Here is an 18894-nt window from a genome sequence, read left to right as displayed (position 1 = left end):
CCCAAGGAGCAGGGAGCCTGATGCGGAACTCGATCCCAGGACCCCGGGATCATGACCTGAGCCGAAGGCAGACGCTTAACCATCTGAGCCACCCAGGTGCCCTGTAATCCCTCCTCTTATAATTAGCACAGCTATATTCCAAAGTAAGTGTGACGCAGATGCCTGTTGGAATCTCCCTAACCTTTAAGATCCACCCTGAGAAATCAGTGGCTTCTGGAAGTCTTCCTGTTCTTCCTTAGGGGCCCTAGGTTCTCATGGTCACCTCTGGCCCTGAGATCCTTTTTCTACTGAATTGTCCTATTCATTGATCATTTCCTCACCCTTTATGTGCTGGCCCACCTCTGTGATCTATCTAGTCCTGTGTGCACCTCAAACCCTTCCCTCTCCATGGTGTCCAAACAACCTCTCCCAACATATAAAGTGCAACAGTATACACAATATATTTGAAAACTGTACAGAAAGATTGAGAAGGGAGGTGCCATGCCAGCAGTGTGGCTGAGTCATTGAGATGTTTTTAAAGTGCCCCCGATGATGGTAATAAACAGTCAAGGTTGAGAATCACAGCTTAAAAGTAATTCTGGTATTGTCTTTTTTTTTTTTTTTTTTTTAAGATTTTATTTTTTTATTCATTGAAGACAGAGAGAGGCAGAAGGAGAAGCAGGCTCCCGAGGAGCAGGGAGCCCGATGCGGGACTCGATCCCAGGACCCTGAGATCATGACCTGAGCCGAAGGCAGACGCTTAACCATCTGAGCCACCCAGGTGCCCTCTGGTATTGTCTCTTAAGCTTCCCCCTACCCCCAACCTTGGTACATACACTGTACACAGCTTGAATCCCATTTCAGTATGTAAACTTCATGAGAGCTGGTCTGTTTTGTTCACTGATTCCCAGCATCTAAAACAGGCCCTGGTACACAGTAGGTGCCAAGTAGTATTTGTTGAATAAATGAATGGAAATCAGTCAGTTGGTATAGCCAAAGCAACAGAATCAAAGGTATTTTCAACCTGATAGCAGATAAAATGGGATGTTTTTGATTTACGCTTACTGCCTCAAGCTTTAATACATCTCTGAAGTGATTAGAGCAGAAATTCTAAAATTGTGAGACTTTGGGGTAGGGTCTTTGAGCTTCTGAAATTGCCCGCAAAGTTGTGTCCATGTGTCCTGTTTTGTTTCAAGAAGTTCCAAAACTTTCCATATATTCTCAAAGTAGTGGTCCAGTGACCCAGAAGGGTTAATCCCTGTGTCAGGGAATGTGTGGTGCTTTTTTTGAGAGACCTTTTCTTCATAAAGGTTTTCCCAGGGTTCCTTTAAAAAGTCAACTTGCCTTGCACATTTAAAATGGAATTTAGCAAGTAAAAATCTATACATTTCGTATACCTTCTCAGTAACCCATTCATTAACTAATATATTCACTTGTGCTTACAAAGTGGGGAGGTGAAAATTGTAAATCTAGGTAAGTGAAGGAAACCTTGAAGTAGCCTGGATTTTTGGTAGTTTCATGCTTGAGTCTCCCAACTTCAGACAGATTTGGCCAATTATAGGAGCTTCTGACTCACCATAGAGTGTGATTGATTCTGCCGTTGTGCCAATTCCCCTGCTCTCTCCAATTATCTGATTGAAAGCTTGCTTAGAAGTGCTGAGGAAGATTTCAGCTGGTAGAATGCCTTGTGATTGTTCCTTACAGCTTTGGGGAATAATCCGAGGTCGTCTTTTTATTTTGTGAATTGGTGAGGTCCTATTTTCAGATTGGTTTTCTCCCTTAAAGTAAACAATGTTTAGCTCTTGGGTGATAATCATTCAGTACATCAGAATGACCCATCTAACAAATACTGAGTTTTTTATAGTTTGCAAATTACTGCAAACCATCTGTATTTAATAATCAGCTCCGTAAAGATAATACGTGGTTAAAAATCACTATAGAAACAAGGAAACATATTAACATTCTTGGTTAAATTTTGGATCGTGCTGATTTTTTTTTTTTTAAACCATGTTAGTCCCGATACTTTTATTTTCTTACATAAACTGAGATTATACAGGAACAATTTTGAGCTGTTTATATTTAATTTCAGGTAGAATTTGAGGTGTAGAAGAATACTAGTAAGAATTTACAAGGTTTTTTTGAGCTAAATCTTGTCCCCCTAGACCTATATATGCAACTATTGTAGATTTTAAAATATGTGTCAGGTTCTCCTCTCTCTGAATTTAAATCTGATGAGCACATTCCAACTCTTAAACAGGACCCTAAAGTATTTTATTTTAATAGCAGTTTTGCACATCTCACAATTTATACTAATCTTCCATGACTTCTGGCATTCGGTAGATTTACTGACCCAGAGGTCTTGAATATAATCTCACATCAAACAGAATCATCTTTATCATCCTCTGCCACTGGTTTTGTGTGAAAAAATAAATGCTTTTCTATTTGAGAGGTAATGATATATTTAATTCTGGCAAAAGCTGGTACTCTTGTTTCAAGTTTTCAGAGTGCAATTCAGAGCTTGAAATTCTGCATTCCCAGTATTTTAAAAGTAAATGTTAACTGGGTATAAAAAGATTGACTTAGAATAATAAATGAGGGGCACCTGGGTGGCTCCGTCGTTAAGCGTCTGCCTTCGGCTCAGGTCATGATCCTAGGGTCCTGGGATCGAGCCCCACATCGGGCTCCCTGCTCGGCGGGAAGCCTGCTTCTCTCTCTCCCACTCCCCCTGCTTGTGTTCCCTCTCTCACTGTGTCTCTCTGTCAAATAAATAAATCTTAAAAAAAAAAAAAAAGAATAATGAGATATTTGAGATGTCCTATAAAACAGATTATTATTTTTTTTGTTTTAGATTTGATTTTTAAGTAATCTCTACACCCCCCTCCCCACCAGTGTAGGGCTCAGACTCACAACCCCGAGATTAAGAGTCCCATAGTCTACTGACTGAGCCAGCCAGGAGCCCCTTGAAATCCTCTTACTAGCAGTATTTTCTTCCACTTAAATTCTCCCCTCCACAAACAAAAGGAGACATAATGTGGAATCAAGCCTTTCAACTGGTTAAAGGCACATTAGTGATCACTCTAACCAACATGAGAACACAAAGCTTTCACAGCTGACAGGCTGCCAGGTGCTGTGGGGACAGAACATAGAAACGGACAAGAATTTGAAGGCAGGCCGAAGATATAATTGCCCATTGTCTTTCACTTGACAGCTGTAGCCTTGAACAATTTCCTTAACCTATTTGGACCTCAACTTCCCCATCTGTAGGTTAAAAACATCATAAAAACAAAAGTCCAGCATCTTCCAAGGTCACACTGAGATTTGTCTCAAAAACCTTTTCAGGATCAACTGCTCTGAGGTGTGATTTATGCATCTACTTTTTTTTTTTTTTTTTTTTTTTTTTTTAAGCTCCTCAGGTGATCCTTCTGTGTAGCCAGGGTTGAGAAACATAATAGAGCAGGTATCTGCACATTATCCAAGGGTCAAAGCTGATCAGCCTCCTATTTTTATAAATAAAGTCTATTGTGGTACAGCCATGCTCATTCATTTATGTATTGTCTGTGGCCGCTTTTGTGTTGCAATGGTGGAGTTGAGTGGTTGTGACAGAGGCCAGATAACCCATAAAAGCAGAAGTACTGTCTGGTTCTTTGTGAAAAAGATTTGATAACCACCATCATGGAGGAATGCAGAATCTGAAATCCGATAGGATTGGATTTAAATTTTGAATTTTTTTTTTTGGCCTCTTATTTACTGTGATACGGGGTGAGTCACGTCAAGTGTCTATGCCTTCAGTTTCCTCACGTACCATAGGTATGGCAAAGGATCTACTTTGTAGGGTGGTTGTAAGGAATGTAGGAGATAATGTACTGAAAGTGCTTCAGTTGAGTCAGGCATATACTAAATGCTCATTGAATATTCCTCATCTCCTCCCTCACCCCCTCGTGTGTGCGCACACAGATAGTATCTAGAAAAGGAGACTGGTTACCAAAAGACTGATGACCTTACATCCTGAGTCTTGCAGCGCTCTAGGTTTAGCACTCTAGGATTTAGTCCTCACCTCCTCTCCAGCAAATTGGGCCCACAGAGATGGTGAGCACATTTGCTACAAATCACCAGTTTGGGGGGGGGGGGCGGGAGGAGAAATGCCCTTTCTGAAATCTGAAATATTTCCTTGCTGTGGTACTTAAATGAGTAAAATTCCAAGCCAAGAATGGGCTTTCATTTGATAAACATGGATTGAACTATTACTGTGTGTCCGGTACAAGGCTGAGTTGCTGAGAATATGGTTATGAACAATAATACATGGTCATTCCCTGAAGTGCCTTAGACCATAATAGGAGAGGCACATAAGTAGACTGTCAATTACAAAACAATATGACCAGTGCCAAGATAGGTAGTGGTAAATATAAAGTGCTATTGGGCAAAGGGAGGGAGAGCTAAGCTAAGTCTTTTGGTGGGGGGTCTGGTAAGACTTCCTGTGGGGAAATATCTGGGCTGGATATTAGAGGATGTAGAGTGAATCAGGCCAAGAACAGTGCTGTTCCAGGGAGAAGAGAAGGCTTGTATAAGGAAAGGCCCAGAGGGCAGAGTAAGATTTGGTTAGGATCTGTAAGAATTTGGGGATGGGCAGGCTAGGGAGTTTTGGGTGATGGTGGTGAGAGATGACAGGGGTATCAGCAGTTTTCTGTGCAGTTTCCCATAGTTATGAAGGATCAGATTCTCATTAATAACAATTGGCTAAACATTAGCTATTATCTGAAAGCCCTCTCTTCTAATTCTGGACCAAATTGTGTAATCCATGCAATTTACTCTAAGGTCAGGAAAAATGTACATAATCAGATAAAATGCAGCTCATGATTTTCTCATTTGTAAGTATTTTTCTCAAATTTCTACTTTCTCTCCATTTTGTGTCTCTGTGAAAGTCTCTTCTTTATCCAGTTGCTCATATCAGAAACTTGGAACCTCTCTCATTTCTCACCCTGGCATCTATTCAGTCATCAGTAACCAAGCCCTGTGGTTTTTACCTGCTTAATATCTCCAATTTTCCTAGACTCACCCTCCCAGTTGGGAGAGGTCATCAAAAGGACTGGTTGTTGACCTACGAGCTGGACTCCAGCAATTGGAGGCTCCTCAGCCCCCTCCTCTGTTCTTGGAATGTACGTTGTGCTGGCCTTCCCCACTCCCAGAAGGTGTCCCAAGGACATAGACTTGTAATAGTGATATGGTATTGAGACCATCTGGACTGTAGGCAGAACTGAACCCCAGTAAGGCCTCTATAAGACATTTTAAGATTTGGCAGGAGGGTTTCTGAGATCTACTTGTCTTTGAGCCACCTAAGACATGCCTCATAGGCTCGTTCCCTTGCTTTTTAAACCTGCCACCTACCTGTGTGGAGTGGCTGCCTCTTGCTTAGGACTCTCCCTCCCTTTTGTGTACAGCAGCCTGTTTCAGATTTCACCCAGGAAGCTCCTCAGGAGCTTGTGAACCAACAGTCCTTACTGCTACTGCCTTAAATAGGGTGTTGATGGGCCGCCTGGGTGGCTCAGTCGGTTAAGTGTTTGACTCTTGATTTTGGCTCAGGTCGTGATCTCAGGGTTGTGAGATTGAGCCCTGTATCAGGCTCTACACTGGGCATGGAGCCTACATGGGATTCTCTCTCTCCCTCTGCCCCTGCTTATATGGTGTCTGTGTCTCTCTCAATAAATATCTTTAAAAAACAGGGTGTACATTATTGTTCCAGGAATACTGCAACAATCCCTTTATTTACAAGGCACCTCCAGACCTACATCTTCAGTCTTACCTCTTACCAGTTCTCATTCCCTGGAGAACATATTGGAAGGAGTTCAGAGCAAGAGCAGGCGATTTAGTTGGGAGGCTCACAGAGCTATCAAGGCAAGATACGAGGGTATCTTGAGCCAAGGTGGCAGTGAAGATGGAGAAAAAAGGGTGGATTCAGGAGGGATTTTTGAAAGTGAAATTAGTAGGAGTTTCCCTTGAATAGTATATGGGGAATGATGGGAGAAGCAGGTATTGAAGATAAGTGCCAGAACCATGGCTTAGGCAACTAAATGGTTGGCAGTGTTGATCAGAGATAGGGTACTACTCAGTGTGCTAGATATTTTCTATTTGACTTTCCTGATTCACTCTTTATGCTTCTTCATCCTGCTGTCTGCCCTGGGAGGCTGACCTTTATAAATTGCATCAGCTTAGCTCCCTTGCTGTCATCTAGTTGTGTTTGGCGAATTAGAGACTTTGACAGGAGATCATTGGTCAGAGAGGCGGAGAAGTAGGGGCATTATTCTTCTAGCACTTCCTTTTTGTCTACAGTTTGCTTATGGGCTTCATTCCTAACCTAAGACCACAGTACTTACAGGGTAATTCACTCTCAAGCTATAGTTTTCCTCACGATTACAGCTGTGACTTTTTTCTTCTGTCCCCTTTAGGCTTAAGAGTGGCAATATCTTCTCAATACTGCTGTTACTGGGTGCCTCAAGATCTCTTGTTGCTTTCCATAAGCCTGAGTACACTCTTCGTAAAAAGGTCTTTTCTGATCACCCCTTCCTAAGAGGCCATCTCTGACTGCTGGGACTTGGATAGAGTGGGGAGTTTGAGGAGCCTTTATGCTATCAAGGAATAGAAGTCAACAGTGTGGTTAAATACACATGCTTGGAGCTCAGATGATCTGGGATAAGGGTATACTATGTAATGTACTGTGCTAGATGCTTTGAAAAGGTTATCTTTTATATCCTACTAACCCTGTGAAATGTACTCTTATGATACTAAGGTGAGCTACCATTCCCATGTTTCTGGAGCTGAGGCATTTCCTGGGATATGGGACCACTAGTGCTAAGCCAGGAAATTCTTGGGTAAACTAGGATACGTTGGTCACCCTACATCACCCTGGTCACCCCTACCTATTTGGAGTCTGACGCTCAGAATAGTTCAGTCACCCAGGTCATTAGAGGCAAAGCTGGGATTTGCCCTCTCCCTGTGTGATTCTAAATACTGCATTCTTTGTACCACACACTATTCATTCCTAAATGTGAATTTTACTTAGAATAACTTGATCTTCATGAAAAAGAAAACAAAACATGCCTCCCCCAAACAACAAAAACAACAGTTGCTGAGCCCCACCAACAGATTTTGATTCAGTGGGTCTGGGGTAGGGCTCAGGAATCTGTTTTTATTAAGTGCTGCAAAGTGATTCTGATGTAGACTTGCTTTTAGGAACTACCGTACTTGACCATAGTACTCTTATGTAATAACAAAAATGCAAATATCTTGTTGAAACGAAATCTTTATTAGGCTCAAAACCCATCCCATGTCCTGATGATGGAAGAAACCAGTTTTGATTAGAGTTCAATTCTACCTCCTTCAACAATTTTCTTAACCTCTGTGTGTACAAAGAGCCCACCCCCCCAAAAAAGTTTTGTGAGGATTAAATGAGAGAATATGTATAAAGTGTCCTGGCCTAGTCATTGGAACATAATAAACCTTCACAAGTGTTAGCTATTATTACTTTCATTAACTACCTGAGAGAAGTTTGGTTAGACCGTGTTTTTCTTTATACTTGTTAAAAAATTTCATTTTTTGTTTTTCCACGACATTTTAGAGAAATTCAACCTACAATGACCACTGACCATTCATAAAAGTTACATTGTTGAGATATCTGGAGAAGAGTAAGTTTATTCAAAAATGGGTTTTTTAGAAAACCTAGGTGAAGATCAAAATTCACATATTGATTTGTATATTAGAAGTAATAGCAGATAAAATCATAAAGGAATATATGATTAATTTATTTGGCCTTTAAAAATTAAAACATCTAATAAACAAAGGAAATATTTTTAAAAAGAAAAAAAAAATGGGTTTTAGTAAAGGCAGATCATTTTACAACATGCTTTGAACCAAAAAAGAAGAGCGCTAACAAATGCTGAGTATCTCCTGTGTACCAGGGTTTAAGACCATCATCTAATGTAACTGTTACCTTAAAGCGGTAATGTAGAGGCTGATTATGGTCAGTGATTTGTTGAAGTTGATGCACGTAGAAAGCAGCAAAGCAAGAACGGAAAGCCAGAGGTTTCTCATTACCTGGGTTGTACTGTAGAACATGGAAATGCTGGCAGAGAAGAGGTCATAATGAGGGGGGACCAGTGCAAGAATCATGAAAATGTTTTGTTCATATTTGTTACCCTGCTTTTGCACTAGCTTTTCATTAAGCCCCCTTTTTATGGAATTCAGATTGGTGAGTCATCATGATAACCTTTAAAGGGGAATAACTTAAAGATGAATAATACATACTCCATATCCTTAAAGAGTTTATAGTCAAGTGGAAAATTGGACGTGTACAAAACTCCATATGAAATGGCACGGGGCGGGGGATGCCTGGCTGGCTTACTCAGTAGAGCGTGTGACTCTTGATCTCGGGATCGTGAGTTCGAGCCCCATGTTGGGGGTAGAGATTACCATTTTAAAAAATGGCACATGGAATAAGTAACAGAAGCAAAATCTGAACCCAGGACTGTCTCACTTCAGAATGCTATAACAGGAGTAAAAAAGTGTCCTCAGAATGAAATGAATGAATGAATCCCTCATGGCACCCTGAGGGGATTCAGTTACTCAACAAACCTTTTCTGATTGCCTATCTGTACCGGTATTATGCTGGGGGGGGGGGGCTTAAATATATCCATGTTTTTGAGAAAGTTACAATTGTGGTATTAGACAAGTGTAAAGAAACCTTTTGATGGTGAAAGGAAAAGGAACTAATAAGTGGGTTGTCTGTGGTCACATGGCTAGTAAAGAGCAGAGCTGGGCTTTAAGTTCCCATCTGACTGAAAGAAAAAAACCCATCAGTTGGTGAAACTACCAAGGGCAAAGGAGAGAACAGTTAAGCAAAAAAGACTTCGGGAACCTAGGATTAAAGGACAAATGGTAGAAGCATCACAGCAATGCTTAATACTATGTGCCAAAGTGGAGGATGAATGCAACTTGCAGATGAAAGTGAAAGGCATTCCAATGTGGTGTGTATATTTATTTGATTATGATTCACAACATATTCTATTTTAAGCAAATTCTTATGTAGCACAGCAGTCCCCCCTATTCCTAATGTACAAACTGTAGGAGAAGAAAGGAAATGATAGGTCTCTGCTTCTGAAGGATTTCTGGTCTAGTGAGGGATAAAACTACCTATGTAGGATAATTGCTGTGGGAAAGTCAGATGGCTTGAGTTGGAAAGATGTTTAAGTTTTCCAATGGAAGAGGAAAAGAAGGCTGATCCAGGTAGAGAAATACTGACCCCAAGGCCAGAAGTTTGGAAGGTTTGTGACCTGTTGGGGTAATAGCTCGTAATTCCATCATCTTGTCCTCTAGCTTTATCCTCCATCATGTGTATCCAGGCAAGATATTTACAATTGTGCAAAACACCTTAATTTTGTAGAGGTCAATTGAGTAGATGAACAGAAATTAGGCCGGAGATTAAGGGTTGAGACTATGGCGTACTAATGAAGATTGGAGTTTAAAATTAGATGATGTCCTGTGGGGCATTGAAAGAATAGGCCAGGTTCCCTAATTGAAAGTGCTATGTATAGTGGCCTATAGGCAGCAAACTAGATTCCACAATGGAGATGTTCGAATAGCTTTGCTCATGCTAGGCAGTGCTTGCCCAAACCTGTCTGGGGATGTAGTTCAGAGGTTCTAGCTCTTTAAAAAAAAATGTGGAATAAAACTGAGTACAAGCATTATAATAGCTATTTAAAAGTAAGTTCAGACAAAGCTTTTAATTTTTTTCCAAGCTAATTTTTTTAACATGTAGTCTTCTGATAAATTGTATTCTATAACTTGATGTTCTCTGTAGATTAGAATTGTTTGTTTTCTGATCTCTGAAGGTCAGTAAGATAGAAGTAGTATATTTGTAATCTGAAGTAAAGTAGTTGGAGATGGCTGAACTGCAAGCTGAGTGGGATAGAGCATCATATTAGAAATGCACTCTAGTCCGCCAAGAGAGGTTTGTGATGGGGAAATGGTTAGTGGAAAGGGAGGTTTTGCTGGTTGAATGCTTTTAAAATAAGTGAAGTCTTACAGCTGTTAGTAATGCAAGTGTGGCCTTCACCAGGCTGTTTGCTCTGGAATTGTCATGAGAATGAATAATGCTATCTTGCAATCACTATACTATTTAGGACTCTTACCACGACGCTGGTGAAAACTTTTAAACCCTGTGGAGAATCCTCAAAATATCTTGTTTTGAAATGTGAATGAAATGTAATTTGATTCTTGTTGATTCCTCTGAGTCCCCTGAAGAATGAGAATTTAGTGATTCATCACTTGCATACAACACCCAGTGCTCACCATAATAAGTGCCCTCCTTCTAAACATGTTTAGGTTACAGATAAGTCATGGTGAATGGAATTAATGAAATAGTCACTTCTTCAGATGCAGCTACCTGTTCTCAAGTATGTGCTATGAGTCAGAAACTCTACTCAGATTTTCACATATATGATGACCTGTAATTATAACTTCATGAGAAGGGTTTAATTATCCTATTTGACAGACGATGAAACTGGTTGAGGAAGTAAAGTGATTTGTTCAGGTTCATACAGTGGTTAAGCTAAAGGTGAACCTTGCTCTTTTACATTTACTCTAGTTTTCTTAAAATCTCAAGGCTTGCCTTGAGACACTGTTAAATGTTAAATGAAGGCCAAGTTATACATTTAGGACCTATCAATCCAGCAGAAGGATGAAAAATTATTATATTTAGAAAGTAGAAAGAAAATCTATATCATTTGTTCATAGTACCTCTTATGTTTTATTGATTTTACTTAATAATAAAGTTTCAAATACAGTGACCAAAAGTCAGGACAATCATGAGGTAAGGGTTGCAGGATGCCACATACTTAATTTGGTGTCCATATGTCAGCATTTACCAAATACGTGTCTGTCCCAGAATTGGTTATTCAGTTCATGGGCACATGTTACCTCACTTAAGAGTTTAAGAACAGAAAATCATAAAATGTATGCATTTTAAAATCTTAATTTGCAGTTGCTATTATTCTGTTATGTTTTAGCCCCCACTCTGGATATCATGCCAGATTTTTCCATAACATAATCACAACACAGATATATCATTAAAGGTAGGTTGAATGAGAAACAAATATTGAAGTGCATGTATAAGGAAATTGAATACAATATATAAAATGCTTTTCTATTACCTGGATACTTTTAGATAATATGTAATATATCTTGCATAAATTCTATAAAGCTAAGAGACTAAATAAAAACAGTTTAAAATAATTCTTTGCTTTTCAAGTAGGATTTATTTTAATTCACATAAATCTTTAAAAAAAATTTTTTAATTTTTTTTTTAAAGATTTTATTTGAGAGAGAGAGAGAGAGAGAGAGAGAGAGAGAGCAGGAGAGGGGGGAGGGTCAGAGGGAGAAGCAGACTCCCTGCCAAGCAGGGAGCCCGATGTGGGACTCGATCCAGGGACTCCAAGATCATGACCTGAGCCGAAGGCAGGCGCTTAACCAACTGAGCCACCCAGGCGCCCTAAAAAAATTTTTTATTATGTTAATCACAATACATTACATCATTAGTTTTTGATGTAGTGTTCCATGATTCATTGAAAAATGAAATCTTCAAAAAACAAAAACCTCTACGCCCAATGTGGGGCTCAAACTCACAACCTCATGATCTAGAGTCACATGCTACACTGACTGGGCTAGCCAGGCACCCCAGGATTGATCATTTTAACTTTATTTTAAAGTATATAGGTTATTAATGGAGATTTGGGTGAAAAATATTTCTATAATCAAGTATAGGAGATGGTCAGTTACTCTATACTATGGCACACAGGTCATATCCAGCCCTCTACCTGTTTTTATAAAGTTTTATTGAAACACAGCCGTATCTATTCTAATATTTTGTATGGCTCCTTTGAACTACAAATGGAAAGTTAAGTAGATACAACAGAGACCATATGTTTAGATTGCCTGCACAATCTAAAATATTACTGTCTGGCCATTACAGAAAAAAGTGTGCTAACCCACTGTCTGAACCTAGAAGTCTTCTTAATTGTTAGAGTTCACAGAGCCTTTAATTATCTAGTGCACTTGTAAATTTCTCAGAAGAGGATGTCTTTGCGCTGTGAATTGTGTAAGACTGTTGAATCACAGACCTGTACCTCTGAAACAAATAATACATTATATGTTAAAAAAAAAAAAAGAAGAAGAAGAAGATAGCAGGAAGGGAAAAATGAAGGGGGGGGAATCGGAGGGGGAGACGAACCATGAGAGACTATGGACTCTGAGAAACAAACTGAGGGTTCTAGAGGGGTGAGTACTGGGTGATGGGTATTAAAGAGGGCATGTTCTGCATGGAGCACTGGGTGTTATACGCAAACAATGAATCGTGGAACACTACATCAAAAACTAATGATGTAATGTATGGTGACTAACATAACATAAAAATTTTAAAAAATTAAAAAGAGCTAATAGATATTTTCCAAACTTTTTGTTTGTAGTAGTGTTTTGACTTCAGCCCTTGGCATTAGTGTCCTGTTGTGTGTTTTCAGAAGTACTGTTGGTTGATTGGAAAAGACCAACATACACATTCATAGTTTGCTGTAGCTTCCAGATTAATTTAGCCAAGGGCACAGAATCTTAACAGACCTAACATCTAACAGTACAGCATCCCTCAGTCTCCTGATAAACAGCACCCAGTTGATGATGACACTGCAGGAGGTAGAGACTTCTATATGAGAGAAGCTTAATTTTAAGTTATTCCACAGTTACTTCTGTTATATTCAGGGCTCACATCAGTATTGAAGAAAAATATCCACCTCTCCTTTGCTTAGTCTTTCCATTTAAGGAGATGTTTGCAGACATTAGGCTTTCCTAGATACTGGCCCAAACTCAGTATCTGTGGTCACATCTTCACTTGTGATACTTGAGTCTATGCCCTTGAGTCCCTAAGAGGTACCTCTTTCTAGTTCCTGCCTTTGTGGAAAGCCCATTTTCCTAAAGCTGTGGAATAAACCTCTTTTGAAAGAATACTTTGAAGTTCTTAATTCCTACATCACCACTATATTAAGTGTTTGTTTTTTTAAGATACACATTATTTTTATTGTATTTAGGGATATATACTTACTATTTCCTTAAAAGTAAGAAATCTGGCTTGGATGACAGATGTTATAAATGACCTTTTCAGCATCTATCAAGATAATTACATTATTTTATCTCATTTGACTTATCAAAGAGATAAATTTCTTTAACCTAATTCCTAATAATTGAATCACTTTCTTCATATTTACGATACCCAGTATTGAGTTCATAATCAAAACTCCTAAAAGACCACACAAAACAAACCATAACTCTTGAGTATCAAGAGAAACAACAAACTCCAGAATTTAAACCAACCTATAAAGACTGTAAACACTAGAGTTATCGGAAAAAGGAGTATATTTGGGACACCTGGGTGGCTCAGTCGGTTAAGTGTCTGCCTTAGGCTCAGTTCACGATCCCAGAGTCCTGGGATCTAGTCCTGCATCAGGCTCCCTGCTCAGCGGGGAGTCTGCTTCTCCCTCTGCTTGTGCGTGCGCGCTCTCTCTGACAAATAAAATCTTAAAGAAAAAGGAGTATATTTAACATGTTTCAAGAAATAAGGTATTGAAGTAAGACTAAGAAATAAACTGACTAGTGAAATTTACAAAGGGTAAATTTTCTAGACCTAAAAATAATAGTTTAAAACTTGGTTATATGGGTTAAAAAGAATGTTAAATGTAGCTGAAGAGAATTGATAAACTTGACTGTATATCTGAAATTACTCTGAATTCACATAGAAATTAAGAGATGGAAAATAGGACATGTATGTCAAAAATAATGGATAGCAGACTTAGAAGGACTAACAAGCATCTAGTTAAAGTACTGGAGGGATAGAATAGAATGGAAAAGAGGAAGTTTTCAGTGAGTTAATAGCTGAGTATTTCCCGAAATTGGTGAAAGAATCAAATCTCCAGACTGAGGATCCCCAACAAATCTCAAATAGGATAGATAAGATTAAATCCATGCTGAAGTACACTTATAGATAAACTAAGGAGCACTAAAACGAATGATATAAAAGCAGCCAGAGAAAACCTAGGTCATCTACAAAAGACTGACAATCAGAGCTGAGCTAGCAACTGTAAAGATGGAAGCCAGGAAACAGCCAAGAACAATAGATTCAAATTAGCTCTTAAAAATAAGGACAGACATTGTTTTCCTAATAAACAGATTTAAAAGAATTCATTTTTCAAAAGAATTCTACCAAACAATGAATACTTTTCTATTCTCAGAAAGTGCATAAGATTAAAATGGTACTCCTCAACTGACTTAATTAGGCTCATGTACTTTGACAGAAAACCAGACAAGGGCAGTAGAACAAAGGAAAACTATATGCTGGTCTTGGTCATGAAAATTCTTAATTTTGCAAAGGCAGCTCCCAATTTATATTTACATATAAATACCACATATTACATATGACCTATCATAACATTGTAAGATTGTTTATTCCAAGAATGCAAGGCTGTCTCAACATTAGAAAAAATGATTAATACAGCTTCTATTAAGAAATTAAGTGTGAAAGTCTGTATGATAATTTCAGTATATTCAGAAAAAGGCTTTGATTAAAATTTCTTTCATGAATTTCATAATTATGCACAATTTTAGCCAACAGGGTATAGAAAGAAATTACTTGATCAGGTATATTGACATGAATGAAGCAAATACCATACTAAAATAATCCCTTTAAAAGATGGACTAAGGCAAGAAAGAATACTACTGCTACCAGTCTTACAGTGCAGTGATTGGAGTCCTGAGCATGTGCGGTAAGATCCTAAAAAGTTCAAGAAATTATATAGTTAAGAATGGAAGAAACAAAACCATTATTTGCTGAGTCATACAAGGTAGTGATTTGAGAGTATGAGCTTTGGGGCCCAAATGTCTGGGTCCAAGTCCTGGTTGTGGCACCTATTACCTATATGTCCTTGGATCTACTCTTTGTGCCACAGTTCCCCATGTGAAAAATAGGACTAATAGTACTAATATGAGGATTAAATTAGTTAATATTTGTAAAATGCTTGGAAGTAAGCCTAGTGTACAAGTGTCATGAAAATGATGAATTTGAAAAAAATCACAGGTGAGGGGCACCTGGCTGGCTCAGTTGGTAGAGCATGTAACTCTCGATCTCGGGGTTGTGAGTTCAAGCCCCACGTTGGGTGTAACATTTACATAAAAAAATCACAGGTGATACAAGTTTCTGAAGTTGCCTCTGGCCTCAAGCACTTGCATTTACCTACTCCAGTCTGTTACACACATACTGTAATTGGACCATTACAGGAAAATGCTTAGGAAACCTTTTTTATCCCTATGAGAAAGTGACATTTAATCTCTGATGTGAACACAAATCTGTTCTAGTTGGATTAAAGATAGTTTTGAAAGGCAAAATGTTAAAACTTGTAAATAAAAATATAGGACTACCTGTTTGTAGCTGTGAGACCCATCTAGTGATTTAAATTAAAAAAAGAAAACAAAACTCAGTTCCCAATCCATTAAGCATATCTCAAGTACTCAATGGCCACATATAGCCAGCGGCGATCATATTGGAAAGCATAGATTATAGAACATTTCTATCACAGAAACTTGTACTGGACAGTGCTGCTATAAAAGATGATCTTTGTGGCCCTAAGGCAGGGGTCAGCGAACTTTTATATAAAGCACTAAAGAGTAAATACTTTAGGCTTTGCACCTAATATACTATCTCTATTGCATATTAGTCCTTGTTTATTTTTACAAGTTTTTGAAAATAAACATTCTCTACATTAAAAATGTAGAATCCCAAATTTTGGCCATTGGGGTATATAGTTCGTATACTCCTGCTCTTGGTTCATGGAAAGATTTTTTTTAAGGCAAGAAGTTCCAATGTTTGGTATACTTAGTTACATTTAAATAACTTCTATCTATCAAAAGCCACCATAAAGGAAATGGAAAGTTAAACCATGAACTTGGAGATCTGTGCAACACAAAATTGGCAATGGATAAGTATACAGAACATATGAAGACTTTCACTGTATCCATAACAAAAACCAAAGGATGTGGAACATCATAAAACTCAAATGGCTGGTGAGGATATAAATTGGTACGCTTTGGAAAATTCTTTGGTGTTACCTCTTAAAGGTGAAGATGAGCAAATTATGCTATGGATTCCATATATATATAATATATATAATTATATATATCTATAAAATTTCCCAACAAACCCTTGTGCATGTGCTTCCAGAGACGTGTAGAGAAGGTTCAAAACAAGTTGTTTGTAAAAGCTTGAGATGTGAAACAAGACCGATGTCTACTAATAACTAGAATGGATAAAGATGTTATATTCGTATGGGATGCTACATAATAAAAACAATGAACTACAACTTAATGAATTAGTATGAATGTATCTGAAAATACTGAGGAAAATTAAGAAATGCAAGAATATATTTAGTGTGACATAATTTCTCTAAAAGTAAAAACAAATAGTCTAGCAATACATATTTAGAGCAGTTGACACAATTTGGGACAAAGAAGGAGGGTTATATGAATATGATGTAGTTGGGCACTTCACAGGTCCTAGTAATACTGTCTTCGTGGACTGATTTTATTTTTGCATCTAAGGTACACAGAATTGAATAAATCATTACTTGGTTCCTGAAAAGTTCCCTTCATTGACCCATGCATGTGTGCATAGTTCAATCTGAATTGCATAATAAATACTTGTGAAGTCTTCATTCAACACAAGAGTTAGAAGAATTTTTTTATGATGAAGGAACAGAATAACATTTATTACTTTTTAACAGTAAAGGTAATTGATACACAACAGGTGACTTGTTTTAAGACCCAAAGGGAGCCAGCAGCAAAATTAATGGAAGATATTAAATAAGTATGTATATAATGCTAGTCACTGGCAGCCTACTTCGAGATCAGAAATAATCTTACTCCATATATATTATTTCTATAACTGCACTTAAATCATTACCATGTGCTATTTGTTTTGTAGTGAACCTTGAATGTGTGCTGTTAATGTACCAAATAGGTTCAAAAATAAGGAAATAAGATGGTACTCCTTCAAAAGTTAAGGGAAATTAATGTGCAATAAATTATTTTGCTTAGTTACATGCATTAAATGGCATTCTCTTGTCAGTAAAATGGAGAAATGGGCTAAGAATAATTGGTAAAAAACTTTTTAAAATTATTTTAAGTACATTATATTTTCATTCAAAATTGGGTACTCATTAATTTTTAATTGGTAGTTGGCTATATTGCTGATTTTGTATAAAAATTAAACATTAAGGATTGCTGATAAAGCTCTGTGAGCAGAAGTTGAAACCTATTTTAGTTCATTAAGGCAGCTCAGGCATTTTTTACATGACGTGTAAATCTTGCCATTTTAGGTTAGTTTTATCCTATCTGGTATATATAAACAGCTGGCACTGAATTCCAGTCAAATTATAGTAATAGTGATCACTTAATTTTGTTGATATCTGAATAATAGCGTTGTTTCATCGCTCTGTATTTCCTAAGGAAGTATAAGGCTTCTAGCTCTTTCATTAACAAATTCGCCCTGTCCAATAAGTTCTTTGATCTTCTCTGGGTTCTTCACATCTTTGTTTTTAAGGAAAACATTCTTCAGACAGCTTTTAAAATGGTCTGCTCCTTTTGGATAGTCTTGTCCAAGATACAGCAGATTTTTATAAAGATTCAGTACTTCTCTTAAAGAATTGGCCATTTTCATTTACTATGGAAAGTATCCACTTTTATAGATAACATACGCACTTTCTGGCATTCCACAGCCGTAAAGGCCTCTGACTGCTTCGACTCCGGGGTCTGTCAACAGCCGAGTTAGAAGAAGTTTGATAATAACCTCTACATATGTGTGCCCCATCCTATCCCATCCTGTGCCTACATGAGATAATAACCATCCTGAATCTTGGGTTATTTTCTAGATCAAGCTATTTATAGTGTTTGTACACACATGTGCATTCACATACACCTGTGTATATATATATATATACATATATATAATGCATGTATGTTCAAAAGTGTATAAATACAGTTTTCACTTTCTAAATGGGGACTTCTTGTTCTGGGACTCACTTTTTTTTCTTCAGGACCATGTTGCTAATATTCTCTATCATTTTGCTAAGATTTTTCATGTTAGATGAGGTTTCCCTTTTGATAGCACTTTAATATTCCACTTGGGGTTAAATTGAAGTTTATTTTCCTGTAGGACATATGTTTTCCCATTTTTTTTTTCTCACTATTCTTTAAACTCTACATGTGTTACTTATGCTTGTGTATGCATTTAGTAAATCTTAAAACCTTGCCATATGATATTTAAGGACACTGTAAGGTGTTTTGCATATTAAGTGAAAAGTTTCAGGGTACTTAATAAGGTGTGTACACTGATTCATATATGGAAAAATAATAAATGGAGAAAGCTATACGTGCAGAATAATACACTAAGGGCTAGTGGGAGTAAAATAGTAATACTATTTGAGAAACCTATGGGATGTGTATATAAGGGTGTTTAATGGGTAGTTGGATCAATTTAGGACTTACCAACATATATATTATCACTGTAACCATGGGAACACATGAGGTCATACTTGGAAAGTGTAGTGTGAGAAAAGGGCCTCGGTGAGAAACTCTAGACAAACTAGCATTTAAGGAATAGATTGTAGGAATGAATTTGGCAACAAAGATTAAGAAATAATTCCCACTGAAGTTGGAAGAAAACAGGAATGTGTGTTATTGTGGACAACAAGGGAAGAAGGTATTTCTAGAAGCAAGCTACAGCACATCAGACTGAATGCAGCTGAGTGGTCAAGTTAGACAAGGCTGTGAAGTATTTCA

At 37.8% G+C, this 18894-nt stretch overlaps 1 pseudogene; it reads right to left on the bottom strand.

Annotated features, from left to right (window-relative positions):
- Nucleotides 1-17502: 17502 nt before the first annotated feature.
- On the bottom strand, nucleotides 17503-17773 carry LOC118008147 (annotated as a pseudogene).
- Nucleotides 17774-18894: the final 1121 nt, after the last annotated feature.

Source organism: Mirounga leonina, unplaced genomic scaffold (assembly GCF_011800145.1).
Source record: "Mirounga leonina isolate KUSES-001 unplaced genomic scaffold, KU_Mleo_1.0 Mir_101608, whole genome shotgun sequence".
In the NCBI taxonomy this organism is placed as follows: Eukaryota; Metazoa; Chordata; class Mammalia; order Carnivora; family Phocidae; genus Mirounga; species Mirounga leonina.
This window is presented reverse-complemented; position numbering and strand designations above follow the sequence as displayed.